Source organism: Patagioenas fasciata, chromosome 1, assembly GCF_037038585.1.
Source record: "Patagioenas fasciata isolate bPatFas1 chromosome 1, bPatFas1.hap1, whole genome shotgun sequence".
Classification (NCBI taxonomy): domain Eukaryota; kingdom Metazoa; phylum Chordata; class Aves; order Columbiformes; family Columbidae; genus Patagioenas; species Patagioenas fasciata.
This window is the reverse complement of record NC_092520.1, coordinates 36,157,525-36,181,203: the sequence shown is the minus strand read 5'-3', so window position 1 is coordinate 36,181,203 and position 23,679 is coordinate 36,157,525.

The following is a 23,679-nucleotide window of genomic DNA, read 5'->3' as shown; positions in this document are numbered from 1 at the left end:
TAATCTACTGCAATTTACTAATTGAGAAAACAAAGAAAAAGAGACTTTGTCTAAAACAAGAGTTAACTAGATTCTTGATATATTTTTTCTTGTGTCACAGTGATGCACTGAATTTTCCTACTGTTGAAGACATCTTACTATTATAATGATAGTGTCCATCATACAGAAAGAGTATGTCTGAAGCAGTCATTCTGGATGGTGTTAATCTCTGTTAAGACTAGTATCAATAAGTGAGAGAACACCCAAGGATCTTTTCTAAAGTTAGTGACAAAAATAAACATTTTCAGAAGCTTACACTAGAACTATCCTTAGAATTACATCTAATTTTCCTTTGAAGGGAACTATTCCAGAACAAAAGCAAGCTAACACTTACGTGTTTAATCAAAGGAGCAGGATCTTGGATTAAAATAGTATATTATTTGATGGTATAGGCAGCTTACCAGCTCAGCCAAATTTAGGTTTTTACAGCAATAACATAACACAGAAAAAGTTATATTTCACCCCTTAAATAGATTTCCTTTTGTGTCACCAACCTTTCTCTAGTCTTTGACATATGAGTGGAAATGTGTGGGAATCATCTAATTCATTTTGTTCAGGGTAAGTTATCAGGAATTGCTGTAAAAGAAAGCACAGTTGTAGTGGGCAATTGCTATAGAGAAGCACTGAGACAGCCAGTGAGTTGCTATCTCCTGTTTGTAAATTCCTCGTGAATCCCACCACTGTCTTCAGTCCAGTAAGATGTATAGTTTGTGACCATCTATCTCCAGAGTCCGTTAAGATTTTGGTATGGCTACAGTTCCTCCTTCTTCATTTGTCACACATTAAATTACAAAACCATAGAACAGTTTGGGTTGGAAGTCACCATAAGCCACCTGATCAAGTCAGGGAAAACTCCTACTTTAAATTGAGGTTCTCCAGGCATTGCTCAGCAGCATTCTGAGAGTCTCTGAACAAGGAGGCTTCAGAATCTCTGGGTGAAAATTGTCCCAGCGTCTGGCCATCCTTTGTTTTTTCTGTTGCTGTTTTCTTAATAGCAAGAGGAAATTTTCCTTTATGTAATTTGCTTTCATTTTTCTCATCCTTTTGCTGTGCATCATGGAGAAAAAAAAATGATTAGTTCTTCTCTATAAACACACATTGAATAGTGGAAGATAATGTTAAGTTGATCACTTAGCCATCTATTCTCTGAACTGAACAAAGCCCACTCACTCACTTCACAATCTGGTGGCTCTCCACTAGTTTGTTCCAGTTTGTCAATGTCTCTCTTGTACTGAGGAACCCCAAAACTAGATAAAACACCCCATTTCACAACAACCAGATGCGGAAATAATCTCTTCTTTTAAACTGCTGGTTATGCTTTAACAGTGAGGCTGAAGAGGAAGCTGAACATCTGTGCTGTGTTTGGGGGAATAATTGGACTAGATGATGTCAGAAGGTCACTTTTAGGTTAAAGTGTGCCATAATTCTGCAATTTAAAATGTATACCCAATGATGCAAGGAGACACAACTCCCATATCCCATTGAGCAGAGGACAGCAGTTGTATTCAGGACCAAATCACAAATTTGAGATGACTCTCACCTTCTACTTCTCAGGATAGACCTGGGTAGAGAGCACGTTTCTGACATACCTAAGTTCTGAAGACTGTTGTTACTATTTAGTTCTCCAAATGATAGTAATATAAACAAGCTATGATTATTGTAATACACTTTCCCAACCTCTCTTTACGAGTAACTCAAAAATGAATGTAAAAGCAAATTGAAATATAGAACTGCTCACTTCTGAAGTTTATGAGAATTAAGCTCTTTTAGCAATAATCGATAATACTTAATATTGATTTTTACAACATACAATGGATAATAGTTATATAAAAAGAGTATTACATGGAAGTCAGATACAAGAGGTCTATAATATTTATGCTGTGATTTTCCATGATCTCTCTAATTTTGAATGAAAGTTGTTTAGCTACTCATCATAGTTCTTATGTCTTTATTTGCTAAAATATTTTTATGTTATCATAAATATTTTCAGAATCTGCTGAGTGCCCTTGAAAATACGTTTTTCATTCATAAACATAGAACTAGTAGCAAGAAAAAAAATGCTGCTACTGTTACCCCTTCTCAAGGAAGCAACAAGTACTCATAAAAAAGTAGTTAAACAAAAATTCTGAATTACATTTTTTGGTATCATTTTCATTTAGCCTCTTGGTCAACCCAACTACTATGAAAATTAAAGTCTTGTAATGCCATTAACTGAAACTTTTATAAATCTGGAACTGAGTATTTTCTTCCCTGAACGATAAGATAATCAAGCAATTAGATACAGAGCAATAAGTCAAGGAGAAGAAAGGGTAAAGCATAACAATCATTTAAAATATAGTCCTTGTTTTTGTTATTTCAAGAACATACAGTCAATACTGAAGAGTGAAAGGGGCATGTTTTCTTCTGGGAAAGGAGTCAAATACTTCACAGTGTTAAACATGGATTTTCATTGTATGTTTCCTTCCTTCTATGTTTTCTTTTTTCTCTCTTACTTTATCTGTAGGGTGTAATACAAGAGAAATAGGAGAAAGAAGGTTATTAAAAACTATTCTATGAGTGTATGGCAAGCATTTTATAGGAAGGGGTGGCAGGTAGGGAAGAGTATTTTGTGTACTATAATAATCTACCCAGTAAATTGGAAGAAAAACTACCAGAATGCTAAATTAAACATGAGAGTTATGAAATAATCTAAAATTTTGTGGTAATAGTGGTGATGAATTCAAAGGAAAGATATAGTTTATTTACAGGTGAACGATATAAATATGAACTGTGAGGATTTTGTGGAAAATCAATATGTTAAAAGAAATGGTGCATGTTTTGAGAAGGAAGACACTTTAGAGACTTGTCCTGAAGCCAGAAGTCAACAGATTTTAATGTTGTCACCATAGGGAACAAAGTCAGGCCTTCACGGCCTGATCTAAACACCTCTGAACCAAATGAGAAACTTTCAATTGACTTTCATATACTTAGAATGTCCAGGAGGAAAAAAAAAAAAAAAAAAAAGAGGACATTTTCAAAAGCATGAAGGGTTGTTAGGCACCCAACTCCTACTGAATATCAATACTATGTGTGTTGTCTCTAACTTTGGAAGTATTTCTTTGAAACAAAATTTTAAAAGTTTTTCTATTGTTTAGCAAAACCATTTATTATCAGAATTCTTACATAACTGTATAAGACAATTGTGTGAGTACTAAATGAAAAAAGTAGTTTTTATGTTAGCACAACTGTTCTGAATTCTTGAAAACATAGGCAGTAAGATTATCTTTCTTCATATGGGAGATGAAACCATTTCTTCATAAATGGTTTTGATTTTAATATGAAGGTACACATGAACACACATCTTTGTACCATATAGGGAGACTATCTCATTCTGTCAGTTATAGCTCCAGTATTAGGTCTAGCATATTTGTTTGTAGGTTTTTACATTCAATAAAAGTCATAGAAGCCCCTGAAACCATAACAACCTCTGCATCACATATTACCTTCAAGTCACAGAATATTATGTTGAAGATGCTTACAGAAATGACAGTGTCTGTACTTCAGTCCTTAAAAGCAAAATGTTTTTTTGCCTGGCATTTTCAATTTTTCAGTAATATTTTCTCTACAAAACTTAATTATTCCTTTTTCCTATTTTAGGGTCTTAAAAAAGATAAACATTTACATCAAAGAAAGATCAGTTATTGAGTGAAATAGAAGGGGTGTAGAGGCTAAAATAAATTTACAACAAAAAAAGGTGATGAAAGTTGGAAGCTAAGTATAGCTCAGTGTTTTGGGTGTTTTTTTTTTTTTTTTTTTTTGTCATGCTCCTACACTCTTTGGAAGAATTATAAAGAAACTTCTAGGTTTAAGCCCCCTAGATGCATGGCTATATATTTTAGTGTACATAGAGCTGTGTGTTTCCCATGACTCTGAAGTTCAACACTCCCTAAAAATTTGTTTTCCATGATTCTTCGTTTTATTATTTATTTATTATTATTTTATTTCTACCCCTCTATGGTTTCAAGAGATATAACCTCAAACATATAAAGACACTGTAAACTGATGAACTGACTTTCTGCCTGAGGCAAGTAGAAAAAACAGAATAAAGCCTCTGAGATATATGCATTGCCCCATTCAGCTCACTCTGAACCTCCAAGACTCCTTGTTTCCAAAGAAGTAGATTTTACCACTGTTTTCCAAGGATATTGTTTCCAAAGATGAATTTCAATAGTGCAGCTGTGAATCAGCCAGATATGCATATATACATACAGATAATATATATTAAACAGATTTATTACTTACCATGTTTCTGGTACCAGGTTACAGAGTCTTCTGCTTTCTTATTAATAGTTTTCATATGTAGAAGAGATTGTGGAGTGCTGCCGAAAGTTAAAAGGGGTTTTATCTTCAAGGAGAACTAAGCATAAATTATGAAAAATTTCTAAACTATTAAGACAAAGGGAGGGGGGCGGAATAAACAGGACCTCACTTTTTTTTTTTTTTTTTTTTTTCCCTAGATTTCCATAAAATAATGATATTGAATATGTTTTTAATGGGTTTACAGAATCTAGAAGCCTAAATTGGGTAAGAAGGATACATTTCCAGTTCTGTATGCTATACATGTTTACATTCAATTCCTATACCTCTTCAAAATTTCTGCTGTCAAATGTAACTATACACTAATTTAATACTAATTAACATTATAACCTAAGATTCATAGCTGTGTGGTGTTTTCATTAGGGTTAGGAGTTTGGACTGAATTCAGTGTATTAATTTGAAATTACAAATAAGTTTTCATGTTCCTTTCACAAAATTTCTATAAGCTCTTGCTGCAAAATCTGTACCTTTTTGTTGCTACAGAGCCCAAAGTTGAAGGAGGCCTTACCACCTCACACCTGAGTGCAGTGGTAGGCTAGGTGACTGTCAGATATTCCACTCAACCCAGATGATTCTATGATTTCTTGATTCTGACCTTAAGGAAAATGTATACAGCAGAAAAAGTTTTGTATTTGGTGCAACATCCACATTGGCCAAAGCTGTGAAAGGTGTTCCATATTACTGATTATATTCTTATTTTTGTGTATCTATTAATGCCAACTCTTATTGCTACTATGTCTTTTTCAAGTATTTTTCAAATGGTTCAAATTCAGTTATTTATTCTCTGTTAGTCAATTTTATTGCCTCTAGATGGGTGCCCAAAAATGAAATAAAAAGTTAAAAAGAAATGCTTGAGTGGATAGTGCAGAGCCTTGCAAATACTTCTAGTTTTGTCTTTTTTCTATGCAAATAAGAATATTTTCTAATGAAGACAGTTTCTAAGAAAATCTCCTTTGCACTGATGTTCATGGTTGGATGTTTCTTTCAGTGTTGTCCACATCTGTTATCTTCTTTCTTTGAAACCAAAAGTGGATTTACGCTCCACCTACATAAAGCAGAATAAGAGTTGAATTTCTAAGATTACAGGTAGAACAAAACTTTCTCAAGACCTAGATTTCAGCTTGGTATCTGGAGTTAAATCCAAACAGGTTGTTTGAAGTGTAGTTCACACACAAGGCAGAACACCGAAACTGAAGGCTTTTGAACTGTAGCACAAGAAACAAGCAAATTAATAAAAGTGTGCCACTAAACGACAAACTCGCTCCAGTTAGTTCTTAATTACATTAATTTTTAAGCATAACGAATAATATCTGAAAGCAAAGTTTTTGACATACCTCTCATTGATTTCCCATAATGTGAACACAGTGAAAGGAACGAGTCATGAAGCAGATTCTTTTTAAAGAGGTTTTTCATCATACAAACAGTATGTGATAGTTTAATCAGACTCTTAAAGTGAAAAACTGCAACTACTTTTCATGTTGGTAACCTGTGGAGTACATTAACAGGAAGAATAGTGATTTTAGTGCAGTGGGTGTTCCTTGTGTAGGACTCCAGCTGCTGTGAAAGCTTAAGCCAGAAAAGCTATCCTGGAACTGGATTGCTTGATGACAGACTGTCAGAATGTATTAAGGTTCTTGAGATAACAAGTAATGCTATGTGATAGGTAAAATTGCCCTGTGTTTCTAACTTACTGTGTCATTTTGAATGTTGTGATAGGAGATACCTAATATCACTGAGATGTGCCTGATTCTGCAAACTGACTTATTAATTGCAGTACTGACATCCTGTATCATGGGCAAGCTACTTTTCTTCTCTTAGTTTTCTAGTTCTGCTTTAACAAAAAGATATTATTTTCATTCTTCCTGGATTAGCCCAACACTATTCAAAAGTAATATAAGATCTGTTATTTTCAGAGCCAATTAGGCGATTAACATAATAATAAGCACCCAGTAATCACCTACGTCTTTTGTTTTCATTTCATCTCAAGTATTTTTCTCACTCCTTCCCAGCTTTCCTGAATTTACTTGCATGCAAATATATTGCTAAGAAATACATATTATTATTCTTGTACATCAAGTGAAATACATAATATCAGGAAAAGTTGTTCTCTTATGAGAAAAGTTCACTTGTTTAAAAATAGTACTTTGAAATTTGTCAGGTTGAAGAGGCTGCCCCAAGGGCAACCTTAATTAAAGCCAACAGAGAGGAGAAATTAAGCAGTGAAAAGCTGATAGTCAAAGAACTTCAAGCTAAAACCAGAAATAAGGGTAGGTGACTTTGAGGATAATTTCATGAGTGTTTTATTACTCCATCCACCACATACTCCACCTTTCTGTACGCTTCTTTCAGAATTCTGGTTTAGATAGGTAGTTTTCTTTGCTTCTGAATAAAGTTACCTTGCTGTCTTTCAGCTATATGCTCTTCCTTCATTTGTTGTTTAGCCCCAGGAGTCCTGCCAACCTTTTCCTACAACAGTAAAGTATCTTAGAAAAAAAGAGTTGTCCCTCAGAGTATGATTTGAGCATGCATATTTAACTATATTAGCAAATGACAGAGCTAGGGAGAAAGTTGTTTAATTAAACATTATTAATCTGTTAGCTGGCTTCCTGGCTCTACTTTGGATGTCTCGATTTTCTTCTGGGTAAGAATGTTGCTGCTTCTCAGCAGCACGATGCAAGACATCTTGTATCCCTTGACCAGATGGCAAAGTTTGTTTCGCATCCTGTTTCTACTTCACAATCCAGGTGTTATCAGGCTTGCCCTACAGTCAGTTAATAGAGACAGGAGTATACAGGAGTGGGCGTACTCCTAGGGAGCTCAGTAATTTTGGGGGTGGTTTTTTTTTGTGTTTGTTTGTTTGTGTTTGTTTGTTTTTGGTTCTGTGTCTTGGGGGAACATAAAATATGCAGCCTAAATTAATAAACAACTCATTAAAGAGCTTAAAATTAGTTTAGACTAACTTGACTCCATCTGATTATTAATTGGCCCCTTGTCTGGAGTTTAATCAAGTTCTCATTAGAAACATTAATTTTCCACATTGACACTGTTGGACATTTTCTAATCTCAGACTCTGAGTTTTTGGTTTGTTTTGTTTTCATTTGTTTGTCTTTGTTTTAAGCATTACTTTTATTGTTGCTTTGGGTTTTAATACAACCAGAATACTATGATGGTTGGAGTTTTACATTAGGACACCAGCAACTGAATTTCACACAGTGTCTTTATGTCTGTCCATAAAATACCTATTAGAACTGGCATCATCATCATAACAATTTCCTTTTATTAAGAGAAAATGACAATGTGGTCACAGTAGATAACTAAACAACTTTACTAACCTTTAGTTACTTATATTAATTTACTTGAAGCATTGTACTTCCATCGTGTTTTCCTTCGCTTGATCTTTCCCTTCCTGACTTGCTTCTTTCTCGCCTTTTACCCTCCTGTTCTCCTTCCTATTGCCGTAATTTATTATGCAGGTTTTTAAATACTTAATGGTAATTATGATAGCATGTAGTCTAGTTCACCAGAAAGAAGAGAAACATAAGAGTACAATGTGTTTTTGTTATGGGGTTAAAGCAACTTATGCAAGTAACTGCATTACTCTCAGTACACCTGCCATTTCAGAGCAAATCATGCAAAATACAAGCTTAGTGCACTCTGAAAGATATATACTTCTTTGCCCACTACTACTTATGAGATTAGGTTACTCTTCAGTATTTCATTTTTTTGTTTAATTTAGTGGGTTTTTTTCTGTTTTGTTTGTTTGTGTTTCTTTGGTTTGGTTTGATTTGTTTGTTTGTTTTTGGGGCATGTATTTTGTTTGTTTGTTTGTTTGCTTGGTTTGGTTTGGTTTGGTTTGGTTGGTTGGCTTTTTTTTTGTAGTATCCCTTTCCAATAGAGATAAATAGAAAGTCAACTTGGCTTCACCAAGGGGAAGTCGTGCTTGACCAACCTCATCACCTTTCATGAGAACAAGATGAGGTGGATAGATGATGGTAGAGCAGTGGATGTGGTCTACCTTGAATTCAGTAAAGTATCTGACACAGTCTCTCACAGCATCCTCACACTAAACTGAGGGAGTGCGGTCTGAACAATCAAGTAGTAAAGTGGACTGCGAACTGGCTGAAGGAAAGAAACCAGAGAGTCATGGTCAATCGGGCAGAGTCTAATTGGAGGCCTGTATCTAGTAAAGTGCCTCAAGGGTCAGTACTGGGGCAGGTACTATTCAATATATTCATCGATGATTTGGATGAGGAAAGTTTGCTGATGACACCAAGCTGGGAGGAGTGGCTGACACACCAGAAGGCTGTGCTGCCATCCAGTGAGACCTGGACAGGCTGGAGAATTGGGCGGGGAAAAAATTAATGAAATAAAACAAGGGAAGGTGCAGAGTATTGCATCTGCGTAGGAACAACCCCAGGTTCGAGTATAAAGTGGGAAATGTCCTATTAGAGAGCAGTGTAGGGGAAAGGGACCTGGGGGTCCTGGTGCACAGCAGGATGACCATGAGCCAGCACTGTGCCCTTGTGGCCAGGAAGGCCAATGGCATCCTGGGGTGTATTAGAAGGGGGCTGGTTAGTAAGCCCAGAGAGGTTCTCCTTCCCCTCTACTCTGCCCTGGTGAGATCTACACCTGGAATATTGTGTCCAGTTCTGGGTGCCTCAGTTCCAGAAGGACAGGGAACTGCTGGAGAGAGTCCAGCACAGGGCAACGAAGATGATTAAGGGAGTGGAACATCTCCCTTATGAGGAAAGGCTGAGGGAGCTGGGGCTCTTTAGCTTGGAGGAGACCGAGGGGTGACCTTATTAATGTTTACAAATATATAAAGGGTGAGTGTCACAAGGATGGAGCCAGACTCTTCTCAGTGACAACCAGTGGTAGGACAAGGGGCAATGGGTTCAAACTGGAACACAAGAGGTTCCGCTTAAATCTGCAAAGAAACTTCTTCTCAGTAAGGGTAACAGAACACTGGAACAGGCTGCCCAGGCAAGTTGTGGAGTCTCCTACTCTGGAGGCATTCAAAACCCGCCTGGACACATTCCTGTGTAGCCTCATCTAGGTGTTCCTGCTCCCACAGGGGGACTGGACTAGATGATCTTTTGAGGCCCCTTCCAATCCCTAACATTCTGTGATTCTGTGAAGGCAGAGTGGACTTCTAGAGAAAAAAAAATAGTAATAAAGGGTTGCTTGCTCAGGTTAGTAGACAAACAAGAAGGAAAATCCCCAGCTAATGTTACTACATTTCCCTTTTAATTTATATTTTCTACTTTTTTTCCAGCTTTTTAAAATTATTATTATTTTTTAAACTCTTTGTATGTGATGGGTTCTGGTATGATGATATATTCTCTCAATAAAGCAGAAAGTATCAATCTTAAGAAACCCTATGCTGGTTTACTTTAGTACCAATTGATGTAAGAAAACCTAGTACTTCTCTATCAGTGTTTACATAAGATTCACACTTCTATGTACTAATGCATGTTCCTAACACAGAGATCTCAATGCACCCTTTTCTTTATGAAATGGAAATAATTTAGGCAAATGAAAAAAACCTTTATTAATAAATAATATCAGAATCAATCCACCACCGGTTTGGAATTTCACTTTTAGTACATAAAGTTTGTCCATAGAGTTTGAATTTTAGTCCAAAAGAAGAATCTGTGATTCTTCCTGGTTCAAACTGTTTTCTGAACTGAATCTGTTACCATTGTTCACAGTATTGGTGAAAGGTTTGCTCCAATAGCTTTTTGGAGTGGAGGGGTGAAAAAGGAGGACATGATCAACCAGTGATTGGCTCCTACAGGCATAAGATTTGATGGTGTGGAAAAGGTTGTATCCAGCAGCAGTGGAAACAGCTGCTGCCTGCTTGGAGTAAGGGACATTTTTGCATACATGACAGGGACAGCCTCCATTTACTACAATTAAATGTTCCAGTCTGACCCTAATAAAACTCATGATTCAGACCAATAAGCATATTTAAAATTCAAATACATACAGTTACAATTAGACTGATCATAATTTTGGAACCTCTTTCACGATTTCATGCTGCAGCTAAAATGGTAACTGCCCCTAAGAGTAATTATAGAGGGTTCTGTTGCAGAGATTTGAGCAAAACTACTGCAAGGAAAGCAAATGGCTTTTTGCATTCTCCTTGTGTTTGTGGAGATTTTGTGATGCATACCTAAGACTTCCACACATAGACACACGTCAAGCACATTGCTGTTTGCCTTTGTGAAATTTTATCCAGTAGTTCTTATACGTGCACGTACATTATTGAATGGTGTAGGTTATGTACAACTCTGACACATGTTCAAGGCTTCATGGATCAGACATGTATGTTTTAGTCTGATTTGTCCTCAGTCTTATTTGTTACTATGAGTAAAAAAAAGTATTTAAAAGCACAGACGTCAAGAGAGTAGCTGACCTCTTCCACAGGGGTCGCTGCAGGAAAAAAACAAGCATCTGGGATAACCAGTTGGGAATTTGAAAGGTAAATGAGAATCTTTTTAGTTCCTCTAAGTTAGCTGAAATATAAATAATCCCTGTACTTATATATGTGAAGCACAGTGGAACTAAAAAGGGTAAGTATGGGTGAGGAGTCATAACTGAGGCTTATATGTAAGGAACTTGGTACTAATTTCCTGAAGAGTCTTGGAAAGTCACAGTGAACAAGGAAAGTATGTATTATTTCTTTTTTATCGATTTTTTCTATTTTTTTTTAATATAAGCCAAAAAATCATATAGCTTGGCTGTTTGCCAGATCTATATCAATAAACCATGATGTGCATACAGCAGCACTTGGAAACACTGCAGTTAATTATTCTTTTTCCATTGCTGTTGATTTTCTTTTGTATGAGAAACTGGGAGCTATATCCCTGAGTGTTTCTGTGTCTGCTTCACATTCTTTTCGTGCTTTAAAAAGGACAGTGATAAATAGCATTCAGCAATATCAAGATTCTAAACTTTCTCTATAATGCTAAAACCTCCAAGCACATTCTCATGTCAGCGCTTTACATCATCGAACTTCACGAATGTCTACATTGCATAAGCTTAAATAACAGAATGAGTTGTGCTTTGCCAAATAACAACTTATTGCTCTAATTAACATGTGAAATAGGCCCACAATTAATTAACTGAAACAGCTTTTGATCCCACAGTTCAGCCATTTTCTCTGTACACTGAGTATGAGTAACCAAAGCGGTATGCCAAAACTGTCATTTCCTTGGGTTACATAATTTTTTTAGTGTACTAATTTTTATCTGTTTCTCATTTTTATGATCATTGCTGATACTGTTATAATAATGTTTAATATATGGCTAATATTTTTATCCTGGCAAGAATAAAATAAAGGGAACCAAAGTGTTCTATTAATTTTTCTTTTCTTCCACCTTTTTCTTTTATTTTGGGTTATACAGAAAGCTGTCATCACATTAACTTCAATGATCACCTGCTACACAGTCATGTGCAATAAAACAAGATCATTTGCACTAAATGAAAGAAATAAAAGAAATCCCAGACCAACTAAATCTGAACAGACATGAAACCTAAATTAACTAATGCGTCCCAGAACCATACCAGGAGTACAGAGAATGCTTCACCCCATGGCTCAGCATGATCTCCAAAATCCAAAACGCAGCCACAATGAGATATAGCCATCAGAAAAGCAAGAGTCCTGAATAGTGACTTCTTTTTAGTTCCCTAATTTAAAAGAATGGCATGACCATTCTCATATCCAAGAAACTGATTTATATCTTCTGCTTACAAGTTGTATGAAGTTAGGTAAATCTCCTCAGTTCATTGTTTGTTTTCTCCACTTATTTATTTTGTGTTATGAACTAATTTAAACAATAACTTGTTTATACAAACACTATGATTATTAGGAAAATAGATTCCTAAAATGTTGCCATCTCTAGATACTACAAAAATGATGTTACTACTGTTACCCAAAAGGACACAAAAATAGTATGATGGAGGTTGTAAATAGTTGGACCATGTTGCCTATAAATATCATATATGGTGTAATAATGTTGACGGGCATGAATACTGACAGATTAGCATGAAATATAGCCTACAACTAAGCAAGAAGGAGTACAATCATAAAATAGAGAATGTTATGGAGAATAAAAGTCGTATGAATTTTCAGTGACTGCTTTTCATTAAGTGTATGCTAGCTGTTAGAAGAAAACAAGCAAAACCCACAAAAACTAAATACAAGGCAAGAGCTTCCTTGAGAACTTTTCCATTTGATTGAAGTGTTTGGTTGAAAATTCAGGACTGACCTAATGTATGAACAGCTACAGGAGGAATTGTAGAAAAACTGAAGCATTACAAATATAAACACCATTTATAGCTTTAATTATTGTAGAAGATTCTGATCTCATTACAGATGTCCAAGATAATTCAATAGAACAAAAATGAACTCCATTGTCAGATTGTGGGTCTTTCCAAAAAGTGCTTTGGACAGGTACTTCTGAAACTTAAGGAAATAACAAAATCCATACATTCACATCTATACTCTCCCTCTAAAAATGCTGAATAGAAAAATAAAACATTGCAAAAATAATAATTATTAGTATTCCAAATGAATATCTCAATAAAACTATGTCTTGTTTTTATACCTTTCTACATTAAAAAATAAAACAAAACAAACAAAACCAAACAAAACTTTGAAGTACTTTGTCTCAACAAATAGATGTAATGATGTTCATTAATGCTACATAAAACTCAGAAAAGGCAGAACTCCTGAACAGGGACTTGCTATCTTCTCTGAATCCTAAGCAATCTAACATCCTACAGGCAAAGAGCATGAGGGATTCCTAATAGGTTTTACTTACATACTTTTGAAAAGTAATTAGGAGATATTGTTATAATACAACGTTATGACCCATTATTCTGACACTTTTTGTTGTCGGGGATTTTTTTTTCATTCACCACACTGAATTTGCTTTAATAACTTAAAACCAATTGCTGAATGGTGTTATGACTGAACAAGTTCAGCATAGTATTATAGGATCTGTCATTGAAAATATTCTCACAGAAAACATCTCTCACTGACTGTGCAGCTGGATAATTAATGAATGTATGTTAGAAAGGGGTATCAAAGAGTCAGCTTGTCAATAGATTGCCTTGTCATGCTTGCTTTCTCATTTTCCTCTAAACTTTGATTTTTAACTATTTTTTTAAGATAAATTGTTTTAATAAATCTTGACTAGTATTTTTTAACTGTCTCAAAATATTAAAAAAAAAAAACCAAAATAATTGTCCAATTAAGGAAATATTAGAGGGTATTAATTGCAGCTCTGTTCAAGAAAATAAACCTTAAATATTTTGTGGACTCCTTCTGACTCTTATAGACTTATAAAGAATGATTCAGTTTGATCCACCCACCACCTTTCTTAAGATGGTAATTAATGTCTTTATTAGTTCAGATTTATACCTATCCTAAACTCCCTAACAAATTATTCTCTGGCATCAGTCACCTCAGCAGGTCAAAGCTAACTTTAAATTCACCTAGTTGAATTCACTTCAGACCTGAGAGGGCAATAGCAACTATCCAACAGTTTTTGTACATGATGACACTATTTAGGCAGAATGACAGTTCTTAGAAACACTCTTTAAAAACAAGTATACTCTTAGAATAGATTCTAGTTTCCTGTGAAGAAATTTCTGCAGACTTCTCTCCTATTGTAGAGATTTGCATTAACTTTCTCCTTATTTAATGCTTGCAAGCCACTGAAATGAATTATTGATTAGGAGTGTAGTCAATGTAGAAGGACACATGTAAGTTTAAGAAACATGACAGTCAGAGCTGGGGATATTTCTAATCACAACCTTCATTTCTCCCACTTTCAGGACCTTAGCTCACACCATTTTTACACTTTTCTTTGGAGTTTCTTGCATTTACATAGAAATACTGCAGTATGAAAACACTGAATACTGAACATTAAAATACATTTGGGTCACATTAATTTCTTTGCAGTTCCAGTCATGTATGAATGCTGAGCTCTAGAGAAACTGTTCTTGTCATTCCTGCTTTCCATGGCACTGTTGTAATAGTCTGTGAACAGTTCGTGCTTCAAAGCATAGTACCTTTTGTAGATCCACCTGTTCTTTCATAAAATCTTAGAATGTTTTCGGATTGGAAGGGACCTTAAAGATCATCCAGTTCCAACCTCCCTGCCATGGACAGAGACACCTTCCACTAGATCAGGTTGCTCAAAGCCCCATCCAGCTGAGCCCTGAACACTTCCAGGAGTGGGGCATCCACAGTTTCTCTTGGCAACCTGTTCCAGTGCCTCACCACCCTCATGGTTAATGATTTCTTCCTAATATCTAATCTAAATCTACCTTCTTTCAGTTTGAAGCCATTATTCCTTGCCCTATCCTAGACTTTGGATTTCAATAAATATTTTGAATGTTTAACTGTGCTCCTGACTAGATAACAGTAGCAAGTTACTGTTCCTCCAATTTTCAATTCACATTGACCTGAGTGTCCAGAAACTTCTAGGAACTCTACAAAAGTCAAAAAGTAAACTCGAAAAGTGATTGGTTAGGGTAGGTATGGGTAATTGCTTTGGAAGTTCCTTGCTGCTGCCTAAGTTCACATTTGCTTTACTTTTTTTATATTCCTCATAGTTATGTAAAAATATTAATATAGTTGAATATGAAAGCGCCCCTGAAAAGGAAACTGAGTTTCACTTTCTCCACTGGAAGCATATGCAAATGAGTTCAGCTGCCTGTATTATTAGATAGGGTGAGGTGGGAGGAATAATGAATTGATCAGCACTATCCCAAACATCATTAATAGGAAAACATTAATGGTCATGAGAATGTGCAATATAAGCACAGGAAATTCAGGCAGTGTAGTTTTGGGGGCACATTTAGAAAAGAAATATAAAGTAAAATTTAGTTGAATATGTTAGTTTAGGCCATGCACTTCGGAATGGTAACTTTATCTGTGGTTAAAAAATCATCCATACAATCATTCTGTACTTTTAAAAATGTGAAACTGTTCAAGGAAAGGTTGTCCAGAAATGGCAGAGAGGGTGGTGTGGAGACAAAGAAATTGAGCTTTAAGTCTGTTTGGGAGAACTCCAATGAATGATCTTGAATGAATGTTCTTTTTCAGTCTGTTCATAAGAAAAGGTACCTACATATTCTGGATCAGCAAAGCAGAATGGTAGTCTGATATGAAATAAATTATTTTCTGGATTATCATCTTCTGAATTTTATCAGTTCTCCACATTTAATTCTTCCAATTTAAACTGGTATTTACTGGACACATCAACATATCTGTGAAAATAATAGAAAGATGATAAATTGAATTAAATTTCACTGGATAATTTACCATTTCAAGTAGCCAAGTTTAACCTGTTTACTCCTCAAGCAAAAATCACTAATATTGCATTGGCCGTCTGCTCTTATAAGAATCCTGGAAGACCTTACCATTTACATAGCAAAGATCTAATGGCTGGCATTAATAACCTGGTGTAGTACAGTGATCTAGGCAAAAAGGTACAGGTTTTGTTTTGTTTTGTTTTGTTTTTTGTTTTTTCCAAGTATTTGAAACCAAGTATTTGCTTCTCTAAGTGTGTTTAGGTGGAATCAAATAACGGTCCAGCTGAAGACACAAAGGTGAATCTTATCAATTGATTACATTTATTCTAGGTTCAACGTACTGGAGTTTTCTAAATTTACATGAAAACACCCATGGAAATGTACATTTAATCTCTTTCAATTTTCTATCAAAAGAGTTGATGAAAAAGCTGCAGTAACACAATCAGGATCAGAAATCCAGGATTTATTTTTCTCAGGTGACTACTCGCATGTCATATGTCACTCTCTTTTTGCTTTCTTGATCTGTAGCCCTATAGTATTTGTATTGCTGCCTATACATTAACTAAAGTTCAGATGTAAGATAAACCAATATTCACTTTTTGAACTCTCGCAACAGGACATGAACCCTCCCTTCTATTGAAGCTAGCCCAAAGGGTGATTAAAGCATAATAAGTATATATAATTAAGCAGAGATCTGATTCCCTTCTACTCCTCTCTGACCTGTACAAGATATTAACTTCATAGCTCACATTTGTGTTTTATAAACATGAGACAGAGCATCACCTTAACAGCCTAATTAGCACTGTACTTCAACATGGATGCCCTGATAATTGTTGCATGACTCTTGTGATGAAATGATGCTTGATACTATGGGTGGTCTGAGAAAGGCTTAAGTTAGTTGTTCATCTAGTAGTGCATAGTTATAATTAATTTAATATCATAAATTTTCTGGGACAGATTTATGTATTTATATATCTTCTGGCAAATACAGTCAGAGTTTTAAAACATCATGTTTCTTTTAGTCACTACTATTAAAAGATTGTGTAGTGCTATTTGAAAAAGAATAATACTGGTCCAAACAAAGTCCACATGATTTAACAACAGTTCATTATGATCTTGTTTAGATCTGTATGGCCCAGTAAGATCTGCATGAAGACTATGCAAAATGAGATATTTCAGAATCAGAATGAAAACTTTTTATCTTGTGCCAAAACCCCACGCAAAGTATCAGATAATGTTGATGTTTGAATTAGTGTTCATTCATAGCCCAGGTTTGAAATTAACAGTCTTCCAGCTAGGAACAACTTTGTGCCTCCTTACAAATTGTTCTTTGTGGTTTATCTCATTATAAGAGAACTGAGGTTATAAACACTGCAATGTTGTTATAAGATTCTTAGTATGAAATATCCCTTTCACTTCAAAACTGTACACACTGCATAGTGAGCTTGGTGGAGCTTGGACAGTGATGCCAAGTATTGTCTTCATTGCCTGCAGCAATATAGCCTTTGAGTGGTGACCTATTGCCACATATCAGATTAGCTGTAAAAATAACAGTGAAGGAAGAAGAAAGAGCATTTTTATTTTACCCACAGCAGGGTCAATCTGCTGCAGTCAAGAGCCTTCAGTAAGAAGAAACATCTACATGGATGTACTACACACAATAATTTCAATTTTATGTAACTTACATAATTCACTTATTATGTACTGTAAACATAGAAAACTTTTTGTTTAGTAATGATCCGGTGTACCTGAATAGTTGTTCAAATTCGAATTCTGTATCATCCCATGTTATTGTTCTCAATGAAACATGTATGATCTTCGTCTTCTCAACTGATCAAATAAATCACCAAACTGTAAACTGATGCAGCCTTCCATCATTCAAAAATCCTTTCTGAATGGTTCTCTTGGCAGCCTGCCACACTGACATTTAAAAAAATATATATTTTCCTTGGAGATTCTTGTGTAATCTCCAGCAGCAAGGTTTTCATTGTCATCAAAACCAGAAATGGATATATTGGTTCTTGGTGTAAATGTTGTTTCTGCAGCTTCATCTCCCTACTGTAGTGTTTCTTTCATAAATATGTAGTGCATATGTTTATGATGCTTTAAACTGTAGGGTATGAACTGTCAGTTCTCTAAAGACCAAATACATTCTATCTGAAATTACTTGCATGTACTATAATATTCAGGCCACAAATACTTATCTGTTGATTCTTCTGGCACAAATTTGCACTGGTTCTCACTTTTTTTATGCCCCAAGTTCTCATGACATATTTAGGATAAAACCTCTCCAGCCATTTTACCCAAAGTCTAGGAATTACCCTAATCGGAAATATCCACAAAAATGGGGATTAATGATGTGTTTTCTTTAAATATATCGGGAGTTGTCTAATTCGGAAGTCTAAAATGGAGAAGTTAATTATCACTTGCATAATTTTATGACTTCAACACTTATACTTGGTTTTCTGTGCACACTTGGTAATATATGTCAGTTATTACCTTTAGTATTTTGTTTCAACCACATTGACAAGTCTTGTAAAGTTGCTTGCAAATTTGTGTCCTCTTCTCCTTTTTTGCAACACCTGGTACTACTGAGAAGAGCTGGTTCCATTATCTTTGTAAACTTTTATCAAAACAGTTGTGAGAAACATTTAGATTTCCCCTTAGTCTGGTGATCACAAGGTTAAATAGTTTTACCTCCTTTAATCTCTCTTCACAGGGCTTGTAGTCTGCCTTCAGTCTTTTGATAGCAGTGCTTGAATCTTCTCCACATCCATCTTCAACGGGACTAACCCAAAAGCTTGTCATGAGGATCTTATGGGAGACAGTGTTGAATACTTCTGTTATAATTTGGTTTTATTGTGTTTAAGAAAAATATTATCCCAGAAATTGCATTATTTTGTGTTCACTCTGACATATCAAGTGACCTGTGGGCGATCTATTGATTATATATTTCATCAGACGTACAGACCACAGAGCCTGATTATTTAAACTTTATGCTGTATATCAGCGTTAGAAATGATTTACATTTATGGTTTCTACCTAAGGAAATGCATACTGTACCTTGATCAACAAGCTCTGCTCTTAGTTTTGTTGGTCTTTCAAACATATTACAGAAATGATAATTCCAGAAAACGTCTGTTGTGACTGTGTTTTTATTATCTATAAAGAGAGTTCCAATGATAGTAAGCAGGTAGACTTTTCAAAATCCTCTAACAATTAAAAAGATGTTCAGGCATTCTTTTTTAAAACCTTATCACATCTCTTTACACTCTATCCCGATTATCATATCAAATCCTCAATGATATAATGTCTCTCCTGATCATGTTCGTGAAGGAGAGTCCATTAAATGAAAGAACACTAAACGCTGGTGACATTTACTGTAACTTTTATAATCACATTTCAGGCATTTGGTGAATCCTTAACACCTGCTCTATAAGTAGATATGGACAGATTTGAAAATCTACAGCTGGTTGCATGCAATACATCAAAAGCTCTTCCTAGCAGTGGGAGCAGAGGTTGTTATCCAGCAACACCTATCATGTATCTTTATCATTGTAGTGGTCAATGGCAAAATGTCTAGATGGACGCCGGTAACAAGTGGTGTCCCTCAAGGGTACATACTGGGACCATACTGTTTAATATCTTCATCAGTTCCATAGACACTGGAAGCGAGTGTACCTTCAGCAAGTTTGTAGATGACACCAAGCTGAGTGGTGCAGTTGACATGCCTGAGAGAAGGGACACCATCCAGAGGAACCTGGACAAGCTTGAGAAGTGGACTGATGTGAATGTCATGAGGTTCAACAAGGCCAAGTGCAAGGTCCTCCACCTGAGTCAGGTCAACCCCCAATACCAATACAGGCTGGGGGATGCAAGGATTTGGAGCAGCCCTGTGGAGAAGGACTTGGGGGTACTGGTGGATATAAGATTGCACATGAGCTGGCAATGTGCACTTGCAGCCCAGAAAGCCAGTTGTATCCTAGGCTGCATGAAAAAGAACGTGGTCAGCAGGTTGAGGGAGATGATTCTGCCCCTCTGCTCTGGTGAGACCCCACCTGGAGTCCTGCATCCAGCTCTGGAGCCCTCACTACAGGAAAGACATGGACTGTTGGAAAGAGTGCAGAGGAGGTCCACTAAGATGATCAGAGGGATGGACACCTGTCCAATGTGGAAAGGCTGAGATAGTTGGGATTGTTCAACCTGGAGAAGAGAAGGCTCCAGGGAGACCTTATTGCAGCATTTCAGTACTTAAAAGGGGCCTATAAGAAAGATGAGGATAGACTTTTTTAGTATGGCCTGTTATGACAGGACAAGGAGTAACGATTTTAAACTAAAGGAGAGGAGATTCAGTCTAGATATGAGGAAGACATTTTTTACAATGAGGGTGGTGGTTGTCCAGAGAGGTGGTGGATGCCCCATTCCTTGAAACATTCAAGGCCGGGCTGTATGGGGCTCTGAGCAACCTGATCTGGGTGAAGATGTCTCCTGCTTGCAGGGGCTTTCGACTAGATGACCTTCGAAGGTCCCTTCCAACCCAAACTATTTTATGATTCTATGATTCTTTTATCACGTCTCTACATATTGAAGTTATGCCCTGGAAATATACTGGGAACATGAGCCAGATGGACTTCCAAAATCCTAGGTACATTAGCAATTACCTAAGACTAATAATATCACCACAACTAAAATGAAACAATCAGGTCAATTTTTGTAGTCCTTTTTTCCACTGGAGATGAATGCTAACATATAACAGAGTAGTTATTCTTCCATCGGGAAGTCTCCTTGAACAAACATATTTTTAAAAAGTTGGATTAAAAATCTCTGTACCAAAGATTATTCCTCATGGTGCATCCATATTGAAAAGTATCTATTCTGAAGAAAGAGAAGCTTTAGATTCCCTTGCTTTCTACCTTTTTTTCAAACTACATATGACTCATAGCAATACTTACCTTCTAAACACAAACCACTTCTCTGACCCTTGTATTGTTTTTGTAAAAGGACTGATCTCTGTATTCCATCCAGTGCAGCACTTATAGTCCTTATTTTTTGCACAAAGCTTTGATCCTCTTGTATTGAAAGTGTTTTAAGTCCAGGAGATATTTTTGTTATTGTATTTGTTTTTTCACAGAACTTAGTATTACCAATAATAAGCAAGAAGATACCAGCATATTCATTTCCCCATTCCCCATTTTGAAGTACAGAGACAATGGAACAAGTTGTTTTGGTTTTGGACTTATATATGCGATCTAATGAAAACTACATGGTCATTTCTGGACAGTTTTCATAGGTTGATCCAAGTTTTGTGCATTCTAAAACTATGTAACCCCTATGCAAACTGTGCTATTAGTTTGTCTTAAGGTTGCATTCAAACTTATCACAAAGTGGTGATACATGTTTACAAAACATTTTTGCTTTCATTTGCAAGACCAATGATAGCATCTTTTGAAGACACACTGGAAATCTTTCAGCAGATGGTCCCCAATAATGTTTTCTCATAAGAGGGTTCCCGGCAATCTCCACAAAATTTATCACACATGATATACAGAATAGAAATGGTTTATTAAAAGATTCTGTTATCTACATCTGTGTCTGTATCTACCCTTATATATGTGTGTTATTATTAATATTTCTGTAATATTTTTTCATTAAAATCTATATAATTATGACAGTATTATTGGTATAGGTTTTCCATGGTTCTTTCAAAGTTGTTCATATCTATGGGGAAATAGAAGTGGTACCTGTGCAAGAATCATTTGTGTTTAAGACTAGAGGTCACATGGAATTAAAATAATAGTTAAATGTTGAATATTAAAATTTGAAAATCATGGACCAGTGAGTATCAGATATCAAATTTTACGGAGGACCTACAGTATCAAAAAGAATTTTCACATTCAGTATTATCTTTAGGCAGGTGGAGGATTCAAAGTGAATCTGTTACTGAATGACAAACAGAAGATGAATCCATACAATCCCCAAGCCACTGCAGTTATATGCCAAGTGTCATTTTTTGAGGATAAGGACAGAAGTCTCAAAGTAAGATGCTGACAAAGAGAAATGTTGTACAAAGGATCTAACATGTTATTATTCCCCTAAGTGGGAATATTACACAGGTCAAAAGAAGAACCATGACATATCCTACTCCTGGGGCAGCCCTCTGAACCCTTGCTGACTCCCTCAGAAATCCTGATAAGAATAATACAGAAGCAAGCTTTTTTATCTCATCAAAACTAAATCTGCTGTATGAGCTAATCACCTTTTTATTTTCTCATCTCTCATGTTAAGCATAAATTCAAGGATTGTTAGACAGTATATGTGATACATGAGAAAAAGTGGAATTTGAGCAACAATATAGTGTGCATGGCAATGCCTAAAAGGACCTTAACAACTGAATTAAGTACAATAAATAAAGATATAAATAAAATAAATATGGCACCACAAATTTAATTTACTAAAGTAAAAATGTGCAAATGAAGCTTCCTGTTGGACATTAAAATGAAGTTTTACAGGCTATTACGTGATCAGTTTTACACATATGCATAACAGAAGAAGACATCAACTAGGTAATGACGGAAAGAGAGATCAGAAGTGGTTACCTGAGCTCATATCTGCAAGAATCAGTAAATATTAGTCTGTACCTAATTTATCATCAGATTTGCAAAGGCATACAACTAGACCACAATAAGGAAGTCTCCATAAACCCCAGAGAAGCAGGGATATTTTTTTTCTCCATCAGTAGTTTTGACATAAAAGATGACTAGAAACTAACAGAGGAAACAAGATTATTCCAGTCTCTGAAATTCTCAGTCTTTGATCAATGCTTTGTTAATTGTTTTATTCATCTGTATTGGCAAATAGCTTCAGCAATCTCTGACTTTCAGGCAGCCCCACATCATGCAGAGTTCATGTACAGATGCTGAAGTCCCTAGATGGCAGTCTACATGGGAATCTTCTTTGGTGTCATGGACCTTGGAGGATCAACTCCAAACAGTCTAGCGGGTAACATTTCCTGACAAAACAAAACAAAATAAAACAAAATACCAGTGTTTTGTCAAAGCCACCATACATTTCTCTGCATTAGATGGAACTGCATTTACAGAGTCAACCATACCGAGTGTATAAAATAATCAGAAATCAGCAGCCAGTGATTTACTCATTTCCCATTCTGAAGATGCAATTTTGTTCTCCATTCTGGATATTTACTTTGAAAGATTATCACTATTCCTCATGAATAAAATCCTTTACTTCTCTTTGAACTGAATTATTAAAGGAAGGGAAGAACCAAAATATTCTCTTAGTAAGAGTTATGAGGATATCAGCAAGTAGTGAAGCACAATAGGAGCAGATGTATTGGGCAAAACAAATGATGCTGAGGGCCCAATATCTACACTATATACAGTTTGCATGCTTTACTGTAAATTAGCTCTTGTCTGGTCCTCTGGACTGAATATCATCCTGGGGTTGGAGCACACTGAGATTCTGGAACACAGTTTTGAGTTTATTTTTATCAGAATAGATTAAATGTGCATTCTCCAGAATGAGAACCTAAGTACAGCAAGCAGATATGATCAGGAGATGTACTGTAGAAGTATTGCTTTGATTCAAAGAAAAATACTGATGTAGATGTACAGACAGGCAATTTCTTCTTTGGTTATGGTCACAGATTCAAGTACCTGAAAGGAGGTTTTAGCATGGAGGGTGTTGTTCTCTTCTCCAAGTAATAAGTGATAAGACAAGAGAAAATGGCCTTAGGTTGTGCCAGGGGAGGTTTAGATTGGATATTGGGAAAAAAATTCTTCATGGAAAGAGTTGTCAGGCATTGGAACAAGCTGCCCAAGGAAGTGGTGGAGTCACCATCCCTGGAGGTGTTTAAAAGGTGTTTAGATGAAGTTCTTAGGGTCATTGTTTAGTGCTAGAGTTAGGTCATGGTTGGACTTGATGATCCTGAGGGCT